Below are 21,241 nucleotides of genomic sequence, written 5' to 3'. Positions count from 1 at the left end.
GTGCCAGAACATTTAGAGGAGTAAATTTGATGCTGCAGTGCTGTGGACACCAACTGAATAGCTCATATTGCATTCTTCATTGATATTGGAGAAGAACTTATGAATCATTGTGACCTCTGGCATTCCCTGCCGCACTCAATTGGTGGAAATCTGCGTAGTGCAACTGGAAACAATGCCATGTGTATATAAATGGGTCCCTTAAATGTTCTTTTGGATTCCTCAGTATCTCGCTCTCTCTCAGGACTCATAAGGAACTTCGTGAAGTCCCACAATTATGTTTTGGGTTTTAGTTTTTCTTGTGTAATTTGCAGTTCGTAATGATGCAGGTGACAAATTCAGTTGACTTTGTAAAATATGAAAGGAGTGTGTACCACTACCTTGCTGTTGCTTTAAGTAGTCTCAGAAGATTAAGTCTTTAAAAAAACAATTTCACCCCAAGTACTGTTCAGATTGTATGACGACTGGGAACTTGAAGTCCAAAGAAGTTTGATATTTATGAACGCAGCCAAAAAAAATCACTGGCCGGGTCCAAACCAACTATCACGCCAAAAGAAACTGGTTTCGTTCTCTATGAAAGTTTAGCAGCTGACATTTCTGGTTGATTCTCTGCATGAGTGAAAACTAGGTCAGCAAATTTTGTCATTTTAGGATTATGTAGAAGTAACCTGCTGTGATTATAATTGCAGGTACCTTTTTAATGGCATTATAATAGGTACTATTCCAAAGATGTATTTAACTATTTTCCTAACACATGCATATAAACTGAAAACTGCACACCTATTTAATAATCTTCTGAACATAGCACAGCATAAACTACAGAGGGTTAGTATATTAATGAAATGTCTGAGAAGATTCAGTTTTCATTTGAATTTAACCTGTGCGAAAAATAGGAGTTTTATCAATTGCTTGTTCTAGAGTCAAGATTTTTCTCTTGGAAACTGGGATTATGTCAGATGTTGGTGGCGTCACAAATATTTATGGTGAACTTCAAATCTTTAGTGCAAGCATCCTTCACCACATATGTGTCTCACTCCATGACCCTCCATGTTTATGCCATCCTTGTCATTGCCAACCCCATTCCACTGTTGTCCATCCCTTACCATCTCATCAATTCCACTCCACCCTCACAGAAACAGTCTTTCCAGCGAAGGTTACTGTAAACTGGAACTCAAGATGGCTATAAAAATTATACCAACATTTTTCTAGGATGCAAACATAGACTCCAATGGGTACATAAAAGTTTCACTACTTGTGTAGTGAAATTTCACTGACTGTACAACTAGAAGTAATAACTTAAGGTGTAATTGAAACACAGTATGTAAATACATTGGGTTCTGTGCACTTTCGACAAGATTACTTTGATCTCCGTATGTTAAATTGGTCTACAGACAATAGCATCCCACATCATATCCTTAACCTTAACTTTTTAATTTTTCCTGCTGCCTCCACTAAATGTTGGCAATCACATATGCTTCTCACACTCACATATTGACATGCATCTCTATGTGCCAAGCTTGGCCCACAAAATGAACCTATTGACCATTCAGATATGGTAGGAACTGCCGATGGTGGAGAATCTGAGATAACATGGTGTGAAGCTGGATGAACACAGCAGGCCAAGCAGCATCAGAGGAGCAGGAAAGCTTGACATTTCGGGTCGGGACCCTTCTTTAGAAATCAGACCAGTCCCCACAGATAAAACCTAAGTTTTATCGTTGGTTATACAAGGCAATTTTCTCACCATTGCTTCAGCAGAAAAAGTGCAAAGCGATTAAATGCTTTTAAAGTGTAGTCACCATTGTAGTGTAGGGAAAAGACATGAAATTGTTCAAAATGTACGACAGATCAGCTGCCAAAAAGTCTAAGGACCTGAAACAGTTACACTGTGTTCTACATGTTTATTTTGAATTGAATTTCCATGAATGCTTGAGACATTATGCTGGTGTAAACTTCAAACAAACCCAGCAAATCTCCCTAACTCTGTTCATCACAATATGATTGCAGTGTACTTTTTCTCCCCTCCATCATTCAGCTGATGTTAGGGATAGATTTCTGTGGCAAGTCCATTTGTGACAGCAGCTGGCTTGACAGTACCTAAGTACCTTCATAGAGGGTCCATTTTACCTAAGGCAGGATTTTTTCCATCCAATCGGAGGAAAAAATATAATTTTCAACCTCAGTAGCAGTGAAAGATGGAGTTTCTGAAGTGACAGTGCGGATAACTGTTGAATTTTTATTTGTCGTCTACCCAGAGTTGTTCACAACAAATTTAATGTAATATGATTGCAGAAACTTGATTTATATTATTTTATTTTAAATAAAAATTTCCACTCTAGCAGTTTCCCAATAAACATTTTTGATATGTTAGTCTGAGAATGGTCTCACTTATTTTTAATTCCTCCACAAGATGTGAGCGTTGCTGACTAGGCCAGCATTTTGTTTCCAGCTGTAATTTTTGTTAAGGTGGTGGTAAGTTGCTGTCTTGAACCACTGACACTAGGTGTTTCATAGTGCCTACAGTATAATTAGGAAGACGGCTCCAGGATTTTGAACCAGTGACTGAAGGAATGGCAATATAGTTTAAAATCAGAATGATAATAGGCATGGAAGCTAACTTGCAGATGGTAGTGCAACCATTGCTCTTGGAGTATGCTAATGAAAATTTGATTCAAAATGGCAATTTGGTGCAAAGATGGGACAGAGATGCTTGAACTCGGGTTTATTGCAAAATGTAAACTCTGCACAGTGAATGCTGATTGGAGGAGGATAGATGTCATGAATCAAGAGGCTGATTTGCAGTGAGACTAACGGCAGAATGACATCACAAACCATAGCATGACATGAGTGCCAGTGAAGAAGTTAGTGAATAGGATTGTTGAATATTCCTAAGCTTTGAAGTGAAAGTAATGTCTTCAGTTTGTGTTTCGGTCTCCAGTGCTTTCTTCTCTCTTTAATACCTAAGCAGTTTTTTTCAGATTAACAGTGGTGATTTTTGATTTTTTTTTTGGTTTTATTAAAACAAAATGTCATTATATTGAAGACTAAAGTGGTTCCAGTACAGCTACAACACTGGCATCCACCCAACAATGTGACAAGTTGCCTAGGTATGTCCTATACACACAATGCAGGTCGAATCCAACCTGGCCAATTATTGGCTGATCATTCTGCTCTGGATCATCTGTAAAGTGATGTAAGGTGTCAACAGTGCTATCAAGCATCATCTGCTCGATAATAGCCTGCTAAACTGACACCCCATTTGGTGTCACCAAGGACGCTCAACTCCTGACGTCATAATAACCTTAGTTCAAACATGGGCAAAAGAGCTAAATTCTAGAGGTGATGTGAGAGAAACCGCCCTTGACATCAAGGTTGCATTCAACTGAGTTTGTCATCAAGACCCCTAGTAAAAGTAAAATTAATGGCTATCAGGGGTAAACTCTCATTCGGTTGGAGTCGTACCTGGCACATAGGAAGATGGCTATGGTTGTTGGAGGTCTGTGATCATAGCTCCAGGACAAACCTTTAGGAGTTCCTCAGACTAGTGTCCTTTGGCCCAACTATCTTCAGCTGCTTTATCAATGACCTCCCTTCAATCATAAGGTTAGGAGTGGGAATGTTCACCAATAATTCCAAAATGTTCATACCATTTGTGACTCCTCATACTGATGCAGTACATGTTCAAATGCAATAAGATTTGGACATTCATGCTTGGGCTGATAAGTGTCGGGTAACATTTTGTGCCACACAAATACCAGGCAAAAAACATCTCTAATAAGAAACGGTCTAATCACCACCCCTTAACATTCAGTGGTGGAACCATCACAAAATCCCCCACTGTCAATATCCTGGGGTTACCATTGATTGGAAACTCAACTGCACTCACCATTTAAACACAGTAACTATAGGAACAGGTCAGGGGCTAGGAATACTGCAGCAAGTAACTCAACACCTGACTCGCCAAAGCGCGTTCACTATCTATAGGGCACAAATCAGGAGTTTGATAGAATACTCCCTGCTTGCCTGGATGGGTACAGTGTTCCATGAACACTGAAGAAGCTTGACACCATCCAGGACAAAGCAGCCTGCTCGATTGGCACAATGTTCACAAGCATGCACTCCCTCCACCACTGACAGTACATTCTGCAGCTACTATCTACAAGTAACACTGCAGAAATTCACTAAACATCTTTAAACAGTATCTTCCAAACCCATGGTCAGTTCCGTCTTGGAGAACAAGGGTAGAAGACACGTGGCAGCACCACCACCTGCAAGTTTGTCTCCAAGCCGCGCATCTTCCTAACTTGCAAATATATTGCCATGCCTTCACTGACACTGTTTCACAAACCTGGAATGTGCTTCCTGAGGGCATTGTAGGTCATCCTACAATGAAGCAATTTAAGCATGAACTGCAGCAGTTCAAGAAGGCAGCTCACCATTACCTTCTGAAGGGTAACTAGGGACAGGCAGCAAATGCTGGCCAGCCAGTGATGCCCAAGTCCCAGGAGTGAAACAAAAAGAAAGGGAATCATGAATAATTAATTAACAAATTAAACAAAAACAATAATGACGACAGGATGGATCTGGAGTTGCTTCTGCAACATGTAGAAGCTGCTAGACCCAGCATGATCCACAGAGAGTACATCTGTGGTATTTGTAGATTGAGAAACTTCAGGACAAAGTTGAGGAACTCAAGTTTGAACTGCAGTCATTGAGCCACGTCAGGGAAAGGTACTTGTACACTGCTGCAGAACATGGCCTCACAATTCAAAATTGGTTTGTGATCAGTGACAAGAAAGTGTGACTGGTGAGTTAGTTATGAAACAAAGAAACAAACAAAGAAACCTACAGCACAGGAACAGGCCCTTCGGCCCTTCAAGCCTGCGCCGATCAAGATCCTCTGTCTAACCTGTCATCTATTTTCTAACGGTCTGTGTCCATTTGCTCCCTGCCCATCCATGTACCTGTCCAAATATATCTTAAAAGACGCTAACGTGTCTGTGTCTACCACCTCTGCTGGCAATGCGTTCCAGGCGCCCACCACCCTCTGTGTAAAGAACTTTCCATGCATATCTCCCTTAAACTTTTCTCCTCTCACTTTGAACTCATGACCCCTAGTAATTGAGTCCCCCACTCTGGGGGGGAAAAAGCTATTTGTTATCCACCCTGTCTATACCCCTCATGATTTTGTAGACCTCAATCAGGTTCCCCCCTCAATCTCCGTCTTTCTAATGAAAATAATCCTAATCTATTCAAACTCTCTTCATAGCTAGCACCCTCCATACCAGGCAACATCCTGGTGAGAGATAATGGGAACTGCAGATGCTGGAGATTCCAAGATAATAAAATGTGAGGCTGGATGAACACAGCAGGCCAAGCAGCATCTCAGGAGCACAAAAGCTGACGTTTCGGGCCTAGACCCTTCATCAGAGATGAAGGGTCTAGGCCCGAAACGTCAGCTTTTGTGCTCCTGAGATGCTGCTTGGCCTGCTGTGTTCATCCAGCCTCACATTTTATTATCTTAACATCCTGGTGAACCTCCTCTGCACCCTCTCCAAAGCATCCACATCCTTTTGGTCATGTGGTGACCAGAATTGCACACAGTACTCCAAATGTGGCCGAACCAAAGTCCTGTACAACTGCAACATGACCTGCCAACTCGTGTACTCAATACGCCGCTCAATGAAGGAAAGCATACTATTTGCCTTCTTGACTACCCTATTGACCTGCGTTGTCACGTTCAGGGAACAATGGACCTGAACACCCAGATCTTTCTGTTCATCAATTTTCCCTAGGACTTTTCCATTTACTGTATAGTTCGCCCTTGAATTTGATCTTCCAAAATGCATCACCTCGCATTTGCCCGGATTGAACTCCATCTGCCATTTATCTGTCCAACTCTCCAGTCTATCTATTATTCTGCTGTAATTTCTGACAGCCCCCTTCACTATCAGCTACTCCACCAATCTTAGTGTCATCAGCAAACTTGCTGATCAGACCACCTACACCTTCTCAGATTCTCCAGCATCTGCAGTTCCTACTATCTCTGCTGCCATATCCTCTTGCTTTGTAAGCCTACATTTTCCTTATGGCAAACCCTCCCCATCACCTCATTTGTTTAAAGCCCACTGCACAGTCCTAGTTATTCAATTCACCAGGAGACTGGGGGTTACAGTTGAGCTTCCTCCGCCCCTACAACTGTCCAACTGTTGGAGGTGGCAGGAACTGCAGATGCTGGAAGCCAAAGCCAGTGTGGAGCTGGAGGAATGCAACAGGTCAGGCAGCATCAGAAGAGCAGGAAAGTCGACATTTCACGTCAGGATCCTTCATCAGGACTGTTAGTGAGGTTTTTGCTTATGTAAGGACAAGTGCACGGAGGATGGGTAAACTGACCATGGCACTTGAGTGATAACAAGGTGTAGAGCTGGATGAACACAGCAGGCCAAGCAGCATCAGAGGAATAGGAAAGCAGACGTTTCGGGCCTAGACCCTCCTTCAGAATTTCGGGAAAAAAGTTCTAGGCTCAAAATGCCAGCTTTCCTGCTCATCTGATGCTGCTTGGCCTGCTGAGTTCATCCAGCTCTACACCTTGTTATCTCAGATTCTCTAGCATCTGCACTTCCTACTATCTATGACATTTCAGTATAGGGAGCCATTTCAAGTGGATGAAGAAATACTAATGTTGGTAGTAGGAGGCAGTATAATTAGGGACTGTTCTTTGTAGCCACGAGGGTCAGTCTTGAAGGCTGTATTGCTTGCTTAGGGTCATGGTTAAGGCCATGACCTAGGGACTGATGAGGAAGGGTGAGACCTAGTAGCTGCTGTTCGTGTGGTGCCAGCAACATTGGTGAGATGAGAATGGAGGTTCTGCTGAAAGGTATTGAACAGCTGCAACTTAAATGAAAAAGCAGAGCTCCATGGTAATAACATTTGGATTACTAACTGAGCCACAGACAGTGACATGGAGTAAATGACAGTCACATGCATGGCTTAAAGATTGCGTAGGTGGAATGGGTTTCAGTTTGACACCAATACCAGTGCAAAGGAAATTTTCTAATGGGGTAAGCTTCACTTGAACTGTGCTGAGATCAGTCTCCTGGTGAATTGAATAACTAGGATTGTACAGTGGGCTTTAAACAAATGAGGTGATGGGGAGGGTTTGCCATAAGGAAAATGTAGGCTTACAAAGCAAGAAGATATGGGAGCAGAGATAGTAGGAACTGCAGATGCTGGAGAATCTGAGATAACAAGGTGTAGAGCTGGATGAATACAGCAGGCCGAGCAGCATCAGAGGAACAGGAAGGCAGATGTTTCAGGCCTAGACCCTTCTTCAGAAATAGGTGAGGGGAAGGGGATTCTGAAATAAATAGGGAGAGAGGGGGAGGCAGATAGAAGATAGGTGGAGAGGAGACAGACAGGCCAAAGAGGCGTGGATGGAGCTAGTAAAGGTGAGTGTAGGTAGGGAGGATGGACAGGTCAAGGGGACGGGATGAGGTTAGTACATAGGAGATGGGGGTGGGGCTTGAGGTGGGAGGAAGGACAGGTTAGGGAGGCGGGGACGAGCGGGGCTAGTTTTGGGATGCGGTAGTGGGAGGGGAGATTTTGAAGTTTGTGAAGTCCACGTTGATACCATTGGGCTGCAGGGTTCCCAAGCAGAATATGAGCTGCTGTTCCTGCAACCTTCAGGTAGCATCGTTGTGGCACTGCAGGAGGCCCAGGATGGACATGTCATCTGAGGAATGGGAGAGGGAGTTGAAATGGTTTGTGACTGGGAGGTGCAGTTGTTTAGTGCGAACTGAGCGTAGGTGTTCTGCAAAGTGGTCCCCAAGCCTCCAGGGACCACTGCGGGTCAGCTATTTGGATAATGATACCCAGGTTGGACCGAGAAGGGACAGAGTGTACAAATGTAGTAAGTAGGAGAAAATTGGTAAAATGGCAAACTTAATGGCTCTTTATTGGAATCCATGTAATTGTCGGTACAAAATAAATGAATTAACAGCATGAAGACAGATTAATGAATATGATTTTATAGCCATTACAGATACATAGTTACAAGACGATCAGAACTGGGAACCATATATTTGCGGAACATTTGGACCAAAGGATCTGTTTCCATCTGTATGACTGTATGGCAGGCAGGAAGGAAAGATGGTCAAGTAGCATTGTTGTTACAGGATGGAATTGGTATGAAAGCAGGAAATGATCTTCGTTTGGAAGATTTAGAATATATATGGATTGGAGGAAAGAAATAAAAAGAGTAATACTGCACCAATAAGTGTAGTCTGTATGCCTAGCAGCAGCTGTGTAATGGGACATTGAATACATCAGGAGATAATGGGAGCGTATGATAGAGACAGTACATGTTTACACTCGGGTGTCTTTAATCTTCTTGTGAATTGACGTAGTAAAATTAGTTGAGGTAGCCATGAGGAAGCATTCATAGCCTGTATTTGGGACAGTTTCCTAGTCCAATATCTTGTGGACCCAACTGAGGATCAGGCAGTTTTGGATCTGGTGATCTGTAATGAGGCAGGCTTGATAAATTATGTCAGCATAAGAGAATCTCTAGGAAACAATGATCATACCATGTTAGAATTTTTAGCATTGTTTGAAAGGGAGGAATTTGGATGAGAAGCAATTATGCTAAGCTTAAGTAAGGATAATCGCAAAGCGAAATGAAGACAGTGCAAGTGGGAGTGGACTTGGAAAAGAATTTAGCAGCAAAGACAGTTGAGGAACAGTGGCAGGTGTTTAAGAAAATAGTTCATCGCTCACAGCAAAGGTATAACCCAGTGAGAAAGAGGATTCCAGGAAGAGGATAAGCCAACCACAGTGAATGAAGAAATGTAAGAAGGCAGATTAAATATTGACCTTTATTGCTGGAGGGATGGAGTTTAAAACTAGGGAGATCATCCTGCAGCTGGAAAGGATGCTAGTAAAGCCACACGTAGAACACTGTGTACAATTTTGGTCTCCCTTCTTGAGAAAGGCTGTATTGGCACTGGAGGGGGTGCAGAGGAAGTTCACTCATTTGATTCCGGAATTGAGAGGGTTGAAGGGGTAATTATGTCTGACAGTTTTGAGAATTTTTAAAAGAAGTGACAAGCAGTATGGATAATGGGAAAGCAGTGGTTGGACTTTATTTTGATTATTAGAAATCTGTTGATAAAGTACCACACATTAGGCTACTTAACAAGATAAGAGCTTAGAGGTATTGTATTAGCGTTGGTGGTGGATTGCGAACTAGTAGAAGATAGACAGTTGGAATAAGGGGAGCAGCGTGTTGAGGATGGCAACCTGTAATTACAGGTGTCGGTGCTAGGGCCGCAATTATTTATATATCTAGTAATGTCTGAGATCAGGAAAGTGTACATACTATGGCCAGGTTTGGGAAGGCAGGTGGTGAGAATGATGCAAGGAGTCAGCAGAGGGATATAGATAGGTTAAGTGAGCGTACTAAACTTGGTAGATGGAATATAATGTGAGAAATTGTAAAATTCTGCAGGAACAGCAAGAAAAATAGAGGATTTGAATTTTATTTAAATGGAGAAAGACTTGGAAAAAGCTAGAGAACAGACGGATTTGGAAGTCAAGACAACACAGTATGGAGCTGGAGGAACACAGCAAGCCAGGCAGCATCAGACAAGCAGGAAAGTGGACGTTTTTGGTTGGGAGCCTGAAGAAGGGTCCCAACCCGCAACATCAACACTCCTGCCCCTCTAAAGCTGCCTGGCCTGCTGTGCTCCTCCAGCTCCATACTGTGTTGTCTGTGACTCCAGCACCTGCCATTCTTGCTATCTCCTGGGCTTTGGAAGTCCTTGTGCATGAATCACAAAAAGCTAGCATTCAAGTTCAGCAGGTAATAGGGAAGACTAATAGAATATTTGTCTTTATTTCAATGGGAATGAAATATAAAAGTAAAGAGGTACTCAGCAGGTCTGGCAGCATCTGCGGAGCGAAAACAAAGTTAATGTTTCAAGTCCAATGACCCTTCTTCTGAACAGTTCTCATAGAAGTAGGGATGTCTTGCTAAAACTCTACAAGAGACCAGTCAGGCTATAGCTGAAACAGTACAAACAGTTTTCTTATTTAAAGAAAGATACACTGGCATCAGAGGCAATCCAGAGAAGGTGCACTAGGTTTGTACTGGGAATGGAGGGACTCCCTTATGAGGAAAGGTTGAAAAGGTTGGGCCTGTACTCACTGAAATTTAGTAAAATGAGGGGTGACCTTATTGGATCATACAAGATTCTGAGGGAACTTGGAAGAGTAGATGTGAAGAAGTTGTTTCCCCATGTGGGACCACGGTCAAGAGTCTCAAGAGTAAGTGGTCACATATTTAACACAGTGAGTGCAGTATCTGTGTAATTCTTTACACCAAAGAACTACCAAGGTTGAATCATAAAGTATATTCAGGGCTGAGATAGACTGATTTAAAATCAATAAGGGAATCAAGGGTTATGTGGAAAACGCGAGCAAGTAGAGTTGAGGATCATCACTTTGGCTGTGATCTTATTGAATGCTGGAGCAGACTCGATGAGCTGAATAGCCTATTCCTTCACCTGTCTTCTGGTAGAGGTTGTGGGCTCGGAAGATGCTACTGGAGAAGTTTGAGTGAATTGCTGCATTGCTTCTTAAATATGTGTACAGTGTGCCAATGTACAACCCTGGTGAAGGGAACAAATGTCAAAGATAGTGGGAAGGGTACTAAGTGTGTCAAGCTTCTTTAGTATTGTTGGAGCTGCTTCCATTCAAGTAAATAGAGAGTTTTCCATCGCACCATTGGCCATAAAAGCTGCATGGAATGTTTGTAAGCTGGTGCATGATACTTCTGCCTGCAAATTGGTGGCAGTGTTATATTGACATACCATACAATCTGTTTATCACATTTGCAGAATTAGCAACACTGAGGCAGGGTTGCATGTTACTTCCTGGCAGGCCGCATTTTCTAGGGTTCTGTTGGGTGGGATATCTGTTTTAAAATTTCAAATGCTGTATTTAGGCAACAATTTATAATCTGTATTGTCAAAAGCAGCTGGAAAGCTATCATAAAATTTCAGAAGTGTTTGCCGTCTTTAGGGACCGAGGGCACGCTGAAATGACAGTGTACCAGCGTAAAATTGGCATTACTCCAGCAATGGTAAATGGCTCGGTTTAGCTGGAAATTGCCCCCAAAATATTCAAGTGAATCTGTAATTTGTGCTTCAGCCAGGTAGGCTGACATTGAGTGGACTTAACTTAACTTAATCTAGTCCTTGTACTCTACCAGTCAGCCACCCAAGGCCTCCCAGCAGTCGTAGAGTCAGGTATATTGAATCCTCACCTTTGCAGAGAGTGCATGGGTTTCTAGTTAACAGTTGAAAGTTGTTCCCAGCAAGTTGAAACAGCTTGTGGCCTACTCTGTTAGATCCTGACATATAAATAGAAAAGCTGTTAGTGTTATCATTCATTGTAAGGGGAATTGAACACAAAAATAAGGAGGTTACGCTTCATTTGTACGGGACAATGGTGAGATACTTCTGGAGTACTGGGCACGGTATTGGTCATCATATTTCAGTAAGGATGTAAATATATTGGGAGCAGCTGAGAGAAGGCTTACCAGATTAGTTCCTGAAATGAGTAGGTTTTCTTTAAGGAAAGTTTGGACAGACTAGGCTTGCATTTAGAAGAGTAAAAGTTGACTTGATTGGAACATACACAATCCTGAGGTTCTTGATCAGGTAGACGTGGAGAGATTGTTTCCTCTTTTGGGAGAATCTAGAACTAAGGGTCACTGTTTATAGGTCAGGGTTCAACCAAATTTAAAACCAGAATTAGGCACAATCTTTTTTCAGTTTTTAGATCTTCCTGAAATAGTGGTGGAAATATAGTTTTTAAATACTTTAGGAGCAAGTTAGATTCTTGTTAAATGAATGGTTGAAAGGTTATTGGTGGTAGAAATGTAGATTTGAAGTTACAGTCAAATCAGCAATGATCTTATTGATTAGTGGAGTAAGCCTGAGGAGCTGAATTGTTTTCCTGATCGTACGGTGAAGTTTATCCTTGTCCCTTGTCATTTGTTCCATACTCGGGTGATCGTGACAAAGAATGATCAGAAGTTCAACATAGAACAGAGATTAGCCTGTTTGAAAAAAAATGTTTTGGATTTTGTTTTGTTTTTTGGCTTGCTGCAGCTTTCCCTGAACAGCACCTGATGAGTTTGAAACTGGTGTTTGTAGTCTGAATTATTTTTGAATTTTTGTGTACATGAGAAAGAGAAGGCTCTGCCATGCACCCTTGCCGTTTTAGTCCAATACTTTGTGCAGGGAATTATGCAAACTTTTTTCGACTGATATTAGCTCTGAAGTCAAAAGCAAGCATGTAAATTGCATGTTCCTGAGGCGACAGTGTCTCTGGCTTGTGTAGAATGCTGCAATGAATGAATGGATGAACACAACTACAAACTCTACGCCTTTTGAATATTTTAGCTTTGGTGTTTGTTCATTACTTTTTATTCAAACCAAACAATTTTGTCCTAGAGCAGTTGACTACCAAATTGAGAATTTCTGAATAACTAACAGAAATCACCCAAAATATTGCACTTGGTAATTCCCTCATCATTCCCCTCTCCCACAACCCTCTGGGGGATGAATGAAAAGAAAGGTGCTTCATGTTCTGGTTGTGTGAAAACTAGTTTGTGATCTGAACCTGAAATGTTTTGCTAGGTTTTATCCTAACTTCATGGTGGCTCAGTGGTTAGCACTGTAGCCTCACTGCACCAGGGACCCAGGTTCGATTCTAGCCTTGGGTGACTGTCTGTGTGGAACATAGAACATAGAACTTAGAACAATACAGCGCAGAACAGGCCCTTCGGCCCTCGATGTTGTGCTGACCTGTGAACTAATCCAAGCCCCTCCCCCTATACTATACAATCATCATCCATATGCTTATCCAAGGACTTTTTAAATGCCCCTAATGTGGCGGATCTTTATCAAATACCTTCTTAAGTCCTTATAAAGAATATCCACAGACATGTCCCTGTTCACTACCTTATACTCGAGGTGATAGCAAAACATTTGGAAAGCATTAACATGGTTGGACATACCAGCATAGATTTATGAAATGCAAATCATGTTTAATAAATCTGCTGGAGTTTTTTGAGGATGTAACTGGAGGAACAGATAAGGGATAACTAGTGGATGTGGTATGCTTGGATTTTCAGAAGGCTTTTAATGAAGTCCTACATAAGAGGTTAATGGACAAAATGAAGGCACACGGGAAAAGGGTAAGATATTGGCATGGATTGAGAATTGATTGACATATAGAAAACAAAGAGTGGGAATAAATGTATCAGAGATAATGGGAACTGCAGATGCTGGAGATTCCAAGATAATAAAATGTGAGGCTGGATGAACACAGCAGGCCAAGCAGCATCTCAGGAGCACAAAAGCTGACGTTTCGGGCCTAGACCGATGATCTGATGAAGGGTCTAGGCCCGAAACGTCAGCTTTTGTGCTCCTGAGATGCTGCTTGGCCTGCTGTGTTCATCCAGCCTCACATTTTATTATAGTGGGAATAAATGGGTCCTTTTCTGGGTGGCAGGCAGTGACTAATCATGTACCACAAGGATCGGCGCTTGGGCCCCAGCTATTCACGATATTTAGAAGTGACGGAAACCAAATGCAACATTTCCAATTTTGCTGCCATCACAAAACTCGGTGGGATTGTGAGTCATGAGAAGACTGCAAGGGGGCTTCAAGGTGACTCAGACAAGTTCAGTGAGTGCAGATGCAGTTCAATGTGGCTAAATATGAGGTTATACACTTCAGTGTGACAAACAGAAAGATAGAGTTCCATTTAAATTACTGTGTATTGGGAAATGTGGATGTATAAAGGAATCTGGGTGTTCCTGGACACCAATGAAAGTAGACATGCAGACACAGCAAGCAATCAGAAAGGTAAACGGTATTCATTGCAAGAGGATCAGAGTTCAGAAGTGGGAGGAGTCTGACTGCAGTTATACAGGGCCTTGAAGAGAACACACCTGGAATTATTGCATGCAGTCTTGGTCTCTCCATGTAAGAAAGGATATACTTGTCACAGAAGGAGTGCAGCTAAGGTTCACTCAGCTGATACCAGGAATGGCAGAACTGGCATATGGGGAGAGATTGGTTTGACTAGACCTGTGTTCAATACAGTTTAGGACAATGAGAGAGGACCTGATTGAAACATATAAAATTATAACAGGGCTGGACAGACCAGATGCGGGGAGGATTTTATTCACGAGGTGTGGGCATTGCTGACAGGGCCAGCAATTATTGTCCATTCCTAGCAGAAGGTGCTGATGAGCTGCCTTCTCAACACAGTTGGCAGTTTATTTCATGTAGGTACAGCCACCATTAGGGATGGAGGTTCAAGATTTTGACCCATTGACAGTGAACAAATGATGGTATATTTCTAAGTCAGATGGTGAGTGGCTTGGAGAACTTGCAGGTGGAGGTGTTCCCATCAATCTGTGTTCCCAGGTTGAGGAGTCTAGGCCAGGGTGCGCAGGCTCAGGATGTAGGGTGAATGTTCATAGTGGCCTGTCTTGCTTGCCTTGCCCTTCCCCCTCAGCCAGACAGATCAGCTTCATATTACAAGTTATTGTCATGTCATTTAGCACAGATACAGAGCCAGGAAGCACATTTATCAACAAGACTCAGTCAAGGGAATAGTCTTCACTCGAGGCAGAGTCAGGATTCTTTGTCATGACGAGCTGAAAGAGGGACAGCCCACCACTTGCCTGGACTCCTTCTACCTGACTGTCAGAAACTTTCCTGCTGGAATGAGACAGCGGCTGGTATTCAGGGAGATCAAAGTGGGTGGCATAGCTGTTGTGGAGTTTGCACATTCTCCCTGTGCCTGCGTGGGTTTCCTCCCACAGTCCAAAAATGTGCAGGTTAGGTGGATTTACCATGCTAAATTGCCCATAGTGTTCAGGGGTTTGTGGGTTATAGGGGAATGGGCCTGGGTGGGATGCTTCAAAGGGCTTTGTGGACTTGTTGGGCCAAAGGGCCTGTTTCCACACTGTAGAGAATCTAATCTAATCTAATGTTCTGCAGTCCATCCCAGGAATGTCTGTATATTGCACAATTTCAATCAAAGACAGAGGGTTAAGCCCTGACTTGGAAGCCATGATATGCTGTAGATGTGCACCTCAAAACCTGTTTTGAAATTTCAATCAATTAAACTAAATCTACAAAGTGAATGAATGCACTTGAATGTATGTTAGACAGGACTTCCCTCCTCCTCTTCCAAGATTTGCCTTGGGTGCTTTATATCCATGTGACATAGCAGGTAAGAGCTAGTTTAATGCCTTATTCCTATGATAGCAGAATGGAGAACTCCCTCAGTTCTGTGCTGGAGTGTTAGTCAGGATTTCCTTTTTCATCAGTCTCTGAAATGGAATTTGGAATGTTCAAAGATGGGAGTGCCAAGCTCATAGCTGCAGTTTAGGGCAATGAAGAATATGTTTCTATTTTATCTTCTATGTTATAGAAAAATTGTTTTTCAACTGTGAAATGAATTTGGAGCAAGCTTGTATTATTTTTGTGTGTCTTAATATTCCCATAGATATGGAAACTTACAATAAAATCCTTCACCTCGCCCAAGAAAACTTAGATAAAGCTTGCCAAAATTTACTTCTGATCTGAAAACATACTCACTTCAGTTTTGATGTTGAAAAGTAATTAACTAAGATTTTAGAGTAATTGACTAAACAGCTGGAACACTTTGTAGAATCTGTAGTGAGTAGGAGAAATGGTGGTTTGGCATTTACATTATCACCTGTGTTATGAGTTGGATCTCTCACTTCCTGTTGAATGCATAGGTTCTAGACTTCATTCAGTGGGGTAGGTGTCAATAGTGTTACACATTAGTCATACAATAAAAATATTTCACAGCCCAGTTTTGCTGAGAATATTTGTTCCAAATTCAAGTCTGTAGGAGAAATGTTGCTTTTATATACAATTCAATTTCTCAAGTATTGTTGCATAATTTATTTCTCTAACATGTTTACTTAAAAATTTTATTTTCTGCCGTTCTGGAAGAAAGGAATGGGGAAGGTTTATACAAGAGCACAAAGTGAATGAAAGTCTTTATTAAGAAGCTATTGCACAAAACAGTTATTCCATAGAGAGGGGAAATGCCCTCTGATATCACAGGCTCTGAACAATTTGATGGCAAAGATACTAGTGCTAATTTTGACAACTTACTTCTGGCTGTGAACAGGTCTTCGAACTGCCAGTGCTGAGCTTTGATTAATCATTGGGTCCACCTCTCAATTTGGATTGGTTGCTATTCCAGAGGAGCAGAGGTATTGAAATGATCTGCAGTGTGAGCCCAAGGTTCATCGGCGATTAAGACCTTAAATGAAAAATTTCTAAGCCGCATGTTGGCAAGTGGATGCTGGTTTATATCATATTGTACCATTTGATAGGCTGAGAATCGTTGCAGTAAAAGTGATTCCACCTTTTTATCAATTTTTTCTCTTTAGATTATATTTTGAAAGAAAAGGTGTTTTGGTCCATCACTCTTCAAAACGAACATGGGCAGCAGTTCATTACTGAGCCATTTAAGACTGAGAATGTAGGCAAAAAAGAAATAGAACATTGGAAATGTAAATTTCACCCCTTTGAACTGGCTGTGTCATTCTTGATCATGGCGTATTTCCACACCATTGCCAAACCTGTTGATGCCATTCATATCTATATTGTATCAAAGTCTGTCTTACACTTAATGACTCAGCTTCCACAGTTCTCTGGAACAGAAAATTTAAAACATTTGCAACCTCTGAGTGAAGAAGTCTTCCACTTCTTAGTTCTGAATGACTTGTCTTTTTACTCTGAGAATTTTATTCTGTTTCTTGATCCCACAGCCAGGAAAAAAAATCCTTTTTGTATCTACTCTGTCTACCCCTTTAAAAATCCTATCAATTTCTATGAAATTGCCTTATTCTTCTAAACTCCAGAGAATACGGAATGATCCATGTTGACTCTGCCTGATCTGCTATTTTTGAAATATACAGTAAGAAATTTCTGTATAATGAATTCTAGTATTTCCCTTTACTGTTATAAGGCTAATAAATCTGTAGTTTTGTTTTCTCTCTCCCTCCTTCCTCAAACAGTTGCCACCTTCCAATCTGCTGGCACCTTTTCAGGATAAATAGAATTTTGAAAGATGATGACCAAAACATCCACTATTTCTGTAGCCATCCTTTTCGGCATTTGAGCGGAAAGTTGCTCGGGATTTGTCAACTTTCAGTTCCATGAATTTTTGTAATGTTGCCATTTTATTTGCTAATACAATTTCTGTCAGCTCCACATCCTCATTAGATCCTTGGATCTTAATTTTTTCAGGGATACTTCTTATGCCTTCTTTTGTGAAGACAGACACAAAGTGCTTTTTGAGCTTCTCTACCATTTCTCCATCTCCCAGTATAAATTCACCTGTCTCAACCTGTAATGGGCCCCCCTTGTCTTTGCTAATCTTTTCCTTTCCACACATCCCTTATAATTCATGTTTATTCCTTGATATTTCATGTTCATATTCTATTGTCATGATGCAAAGGTTCTTTTACAATATATTTATTAATTACCCCTTTCTCGTTACTTAATACTAGATCCAAAATAGCCAGTGCCATCGTTCGTTCTTCAAAATATTATTCCAGACAACTATCTCGAACACATTGCAAGATTTTTTCCTCTACAGCTTTGGTACTCAATTGGATTTATCTAGATTATATGTAAATATAAGTCACCCATGATTACTGCATTCCCTATGTGACATGCACCTCTAATGTCCTGATTTATACTGTGCCCTTCATTACCACTACTGGTTATTGGCCTACAAACCACTCCTATCAATGTTTCCTGTCCTGACTCTTTCTTAGCTGCACCCAAATAGATTCTACATACTGTTTTAATGATTGGAGAACCTCCCTTCCTAATGTATTGGCCCCGTCCCTTATCAGCACTTCTACCATTTCCTTTTTGTCTATCCCTCCTAAATGTTGAATATGCTTTAATATTCCATTCTCAGTCTTGACTTTCATGCAACTGGTACTGTATGATGGCAGTGAAGTGTACCCCCAAGAGAGGAGATGGAAAGTTTAAAAACAACTCTGAGAGCAGGGAATGGTCTCATTCTGAGTACAGCATTGCAAGGAGGAGACAATTTTTAAAAAAAACACAGCAAGTGGTGAGTAGCTTCATTCTGAGCACAGTGCTAAGAGTAAGCAATAAGTTTAAAAAGAGTGCAGAGAGTGAGGAATGATTTAATTCTGAACGTAGCACCGAGAAGCTGAATGTGAAAAAATCCAAGAGTGATGTCACAAGAAATCTAAAAGATTTTTGTTTTCTCAGAAGCTGTTAGGTTAAGAGTCAGAATGGCTTAAATCTAAGAAAAAGTGTAATTTACAAAGAAAAGCACCTAGTTTGATTTCCAGAAGAGGTATGAGCAAAAGTAAGGTATAGTAACATTAAAACATCAAAGTATAATGATAAAATAAAACTGAAGGAAAATGAAGTTTTTATTACTGATTTTTTTTGACCACAAGGTTATATTTATTCTGAGGGTAACTTACAGCATCTGCAGTTCATTAGGTTTTTTGTGGTAGTTTTTTGAGTTAGAAGATGGCAATTCAGGGGGGAACAACTGGACTGAACGTCGTGCAGCATATGTGAAGTCAAGATGTACAGCATGTCACAGACGAACATGTCTGCAACAAGAGTCGCCAGCAACAGGTTGAGCTCCTTGAAACTTAAGCAGTGGCTGGAGTTACAGTCGTGTATCCACAAGCAGCAGACTACATAGGTGACATAAATGGGGAGTTAGTGGGCACGACAGATTAGAATTGTACAGACGGAGAGGAATGGGTGACTACCCGGCAGTCAAAAAATACCAGGCAGGTAGTGCAGGGGTTGCCCTGAATACATCATGCCAAACAAAATTCCATTTCGGGAACTAATGAAGGCAATAGCTCCTCAGAGAAGTAGGGCCAGAGACGGTTCTGTGGCACCAAAGTGTCTCAGCTGTACGGTGGGGCCAGAAGGGAGAAAAGGAAGGACAGTAATGGTAGGGGATTGCACATAGTCACAGAAGCATGCAGACGTTTCTGCGCCAAGGAGCGTATCTCTGGGATGTGGTGTTGCCTCCCTGGTGCCAGGGCCAAGGATATCATGGAGCACCTGCAGGTCATCCTTCTAGGGGAAGGAGAATTAGGTCAAAATTATGGTCCAAATTGATACCAACTGCTTAGGTCGGAAGAGGGATAAGGTCCTGAAAGCATAATTCAGGGAGTTAGGAAGAAATCTAAAAAGCAGAACCCCAAGAGCAGTAATCTCAGGATTACTCCCAGTGCCATGTGCTAGTGTGTTTAAGAACAGGAGGATTGATTAATTGAGCATGCGGCTGAAGAACTGAGGTACAAGGAAAGGCGTCAGACTTATTTGTTGGGACCAGTTCTAGGGCAGGGGATACCTGTCCAAGCTAGATGGGTTACGTCTTAACAGGACTGTTTACCTTACAGGGAGATTTGGTATAGCTTTTGTGGTTGGTTTCAAATTGTCTTGTTAGGGGGATGGGAACATGAGGGTTAATCCAGATTGGCAGGGCATTAGGCTGGTAACGGGAAGTAAAAGAAAAGATGCAAAGGAACTAGAAGACAGGACAAATAAAGTTGGGCATCGCATATGCCTCATACGTAGAAAGACAAAATTAAGAGCACTGTCTGAATGTATGCAACATTTGGAACAAGATAGATGATCTAAAGGCACAAATAGAGTAAATGGTCATGGTACAACTACTATTACAGAAACATGGCTGCATGTTGACCAGGAATGGGAACTGAATATTCAAGAATATTTGATGTTTAGGAAAGACAGAAAATAAGGAAAAGAAATTGAGTTGTGCTAATAATGAGATTGGATCCGTTAATCAGTAAGGGAGGATCGCAGATCAAAAGAAGCTGCCAAGGGCAGCAGACATTGATTGGAGTTATGTTGCGGTTGTATGGAGCATGGCATAAATCGGGAGATGAGAGATGTTTGTAGCATGTGGAACATAATCACCACGAATGACTTATGTATATAGACTGGATGAACCAATTAAGCACTAAAGCTATGAAGGACAAGTTTCTGCAGTGTCATATGGATGATTTTCTAGAGTAGCATGCTGAAGGGCTGACTAGAGAATACGTTCATCATAAATCATAAAATCCCTACAATGTGGAAACAGGCCCTTTGGCCCAACAAGTCCACACCAACTCTTTAAGCATCCCACCCAGACCCATCCCCCTATAACCCACCTAAACTACACATCCCTGAACACTACAGGCAATCCACCTAGCCTGCACATCTTTGGACTGTGAAAGGAAACCCAAAGCACCCGGAGAAATCCCTCGCAGGCACAGGTAGAACATGCACACTCCACTCAGACAGTTGCTTGAGGGTGGAATCAAACCTGGGTCCCTGCGCTGTGAGGCAGCAGTGCTAACCACTGAACCATTGATATACAACAGGGGTGGCATGGTGGCACAACACGTTATTTTAGATTAGATTCCCTACAGTGTGGAAACAGGCCCTTCAGCCCAACAACCCACACCGACCCTGGCAGCATCCCACTGAGACCCATCCCCCTATAACCCACACACCCCTGAACACTACGGGAAATTTAGCATGGCCGATCCACCTAGCCTTCCCTCCTTTGGTCTGTGGGAGGAAACCAGAGCACCCGCGGGAAACCGACGTACACACGGGGAGAACATGCAAACTCCGCACAGACAGTTACCCGAGGCTGGAGTCAAACCTGGGTCCCTGGCGCTGTGAGGCTGCAGTGCTAACCACTGAGCTACCATGCCGCCCAAGTCTAGTATTTTGTAATGAAAAAGGGCTAATTAATCTTGTTGTGAAATAACCTGTCAGGATGAGTGATATGGCAGAATTCTACATCAAATTTAAAAGTGAGGATGTTAATTCTGAAGCAGAGCTGTTAAGTTTGAATAAAAGAAACTGTGAAATCATGAAGCACAAGTTGCCTGAGCTGGATTAGCAAAACATGTTAAAATGCACGACTACACCAATAGCAGGCCTATGCCGTTATTTGTTGTGGACCTCACAATGGATCGCTAGATAGTGTTTTATCTTTCTTAGTTCATAGACACATTCATAGAATCCCTACAGTGTGGAAACAGGCCCTTTGGCTCAACAAATCCACACCAACCCTC

The 21,241-nt window shown here is 41.9% G+C and overlaps 1 protein-coding gene across 11 annotated transcripts in view; it reads left to right on the top strand.

Moving 5' to 3' along the window:
- Positions 1-21,241, top strand: part of atxn1a (ataxin 1a) — a 346,456-nt gene that overhangs the window by 202,222 nt on the left and 122,993 nt on the right. The window lies entirely within an intron of this gene.

Source organism: Stegostoma tigrinum, chromosome 2 (assembly GCF_030684315.1).
Source record: "Stegostoma tigrinum isolate sSteTig4 chromosome 2, sSteTig4.hap1, whole genome shotgun sequence".
Classification (NCBI taxonomy): Eukaryota; Metazoa; Chordata; class Chondrichthyes; order Orectolobiformes; family Stegostomatidae; genus Stegostoma; species Stegostoma tigrinum.
This window is presented reverse-complemented; position numbering and strand designations above follow the sequence as displayed.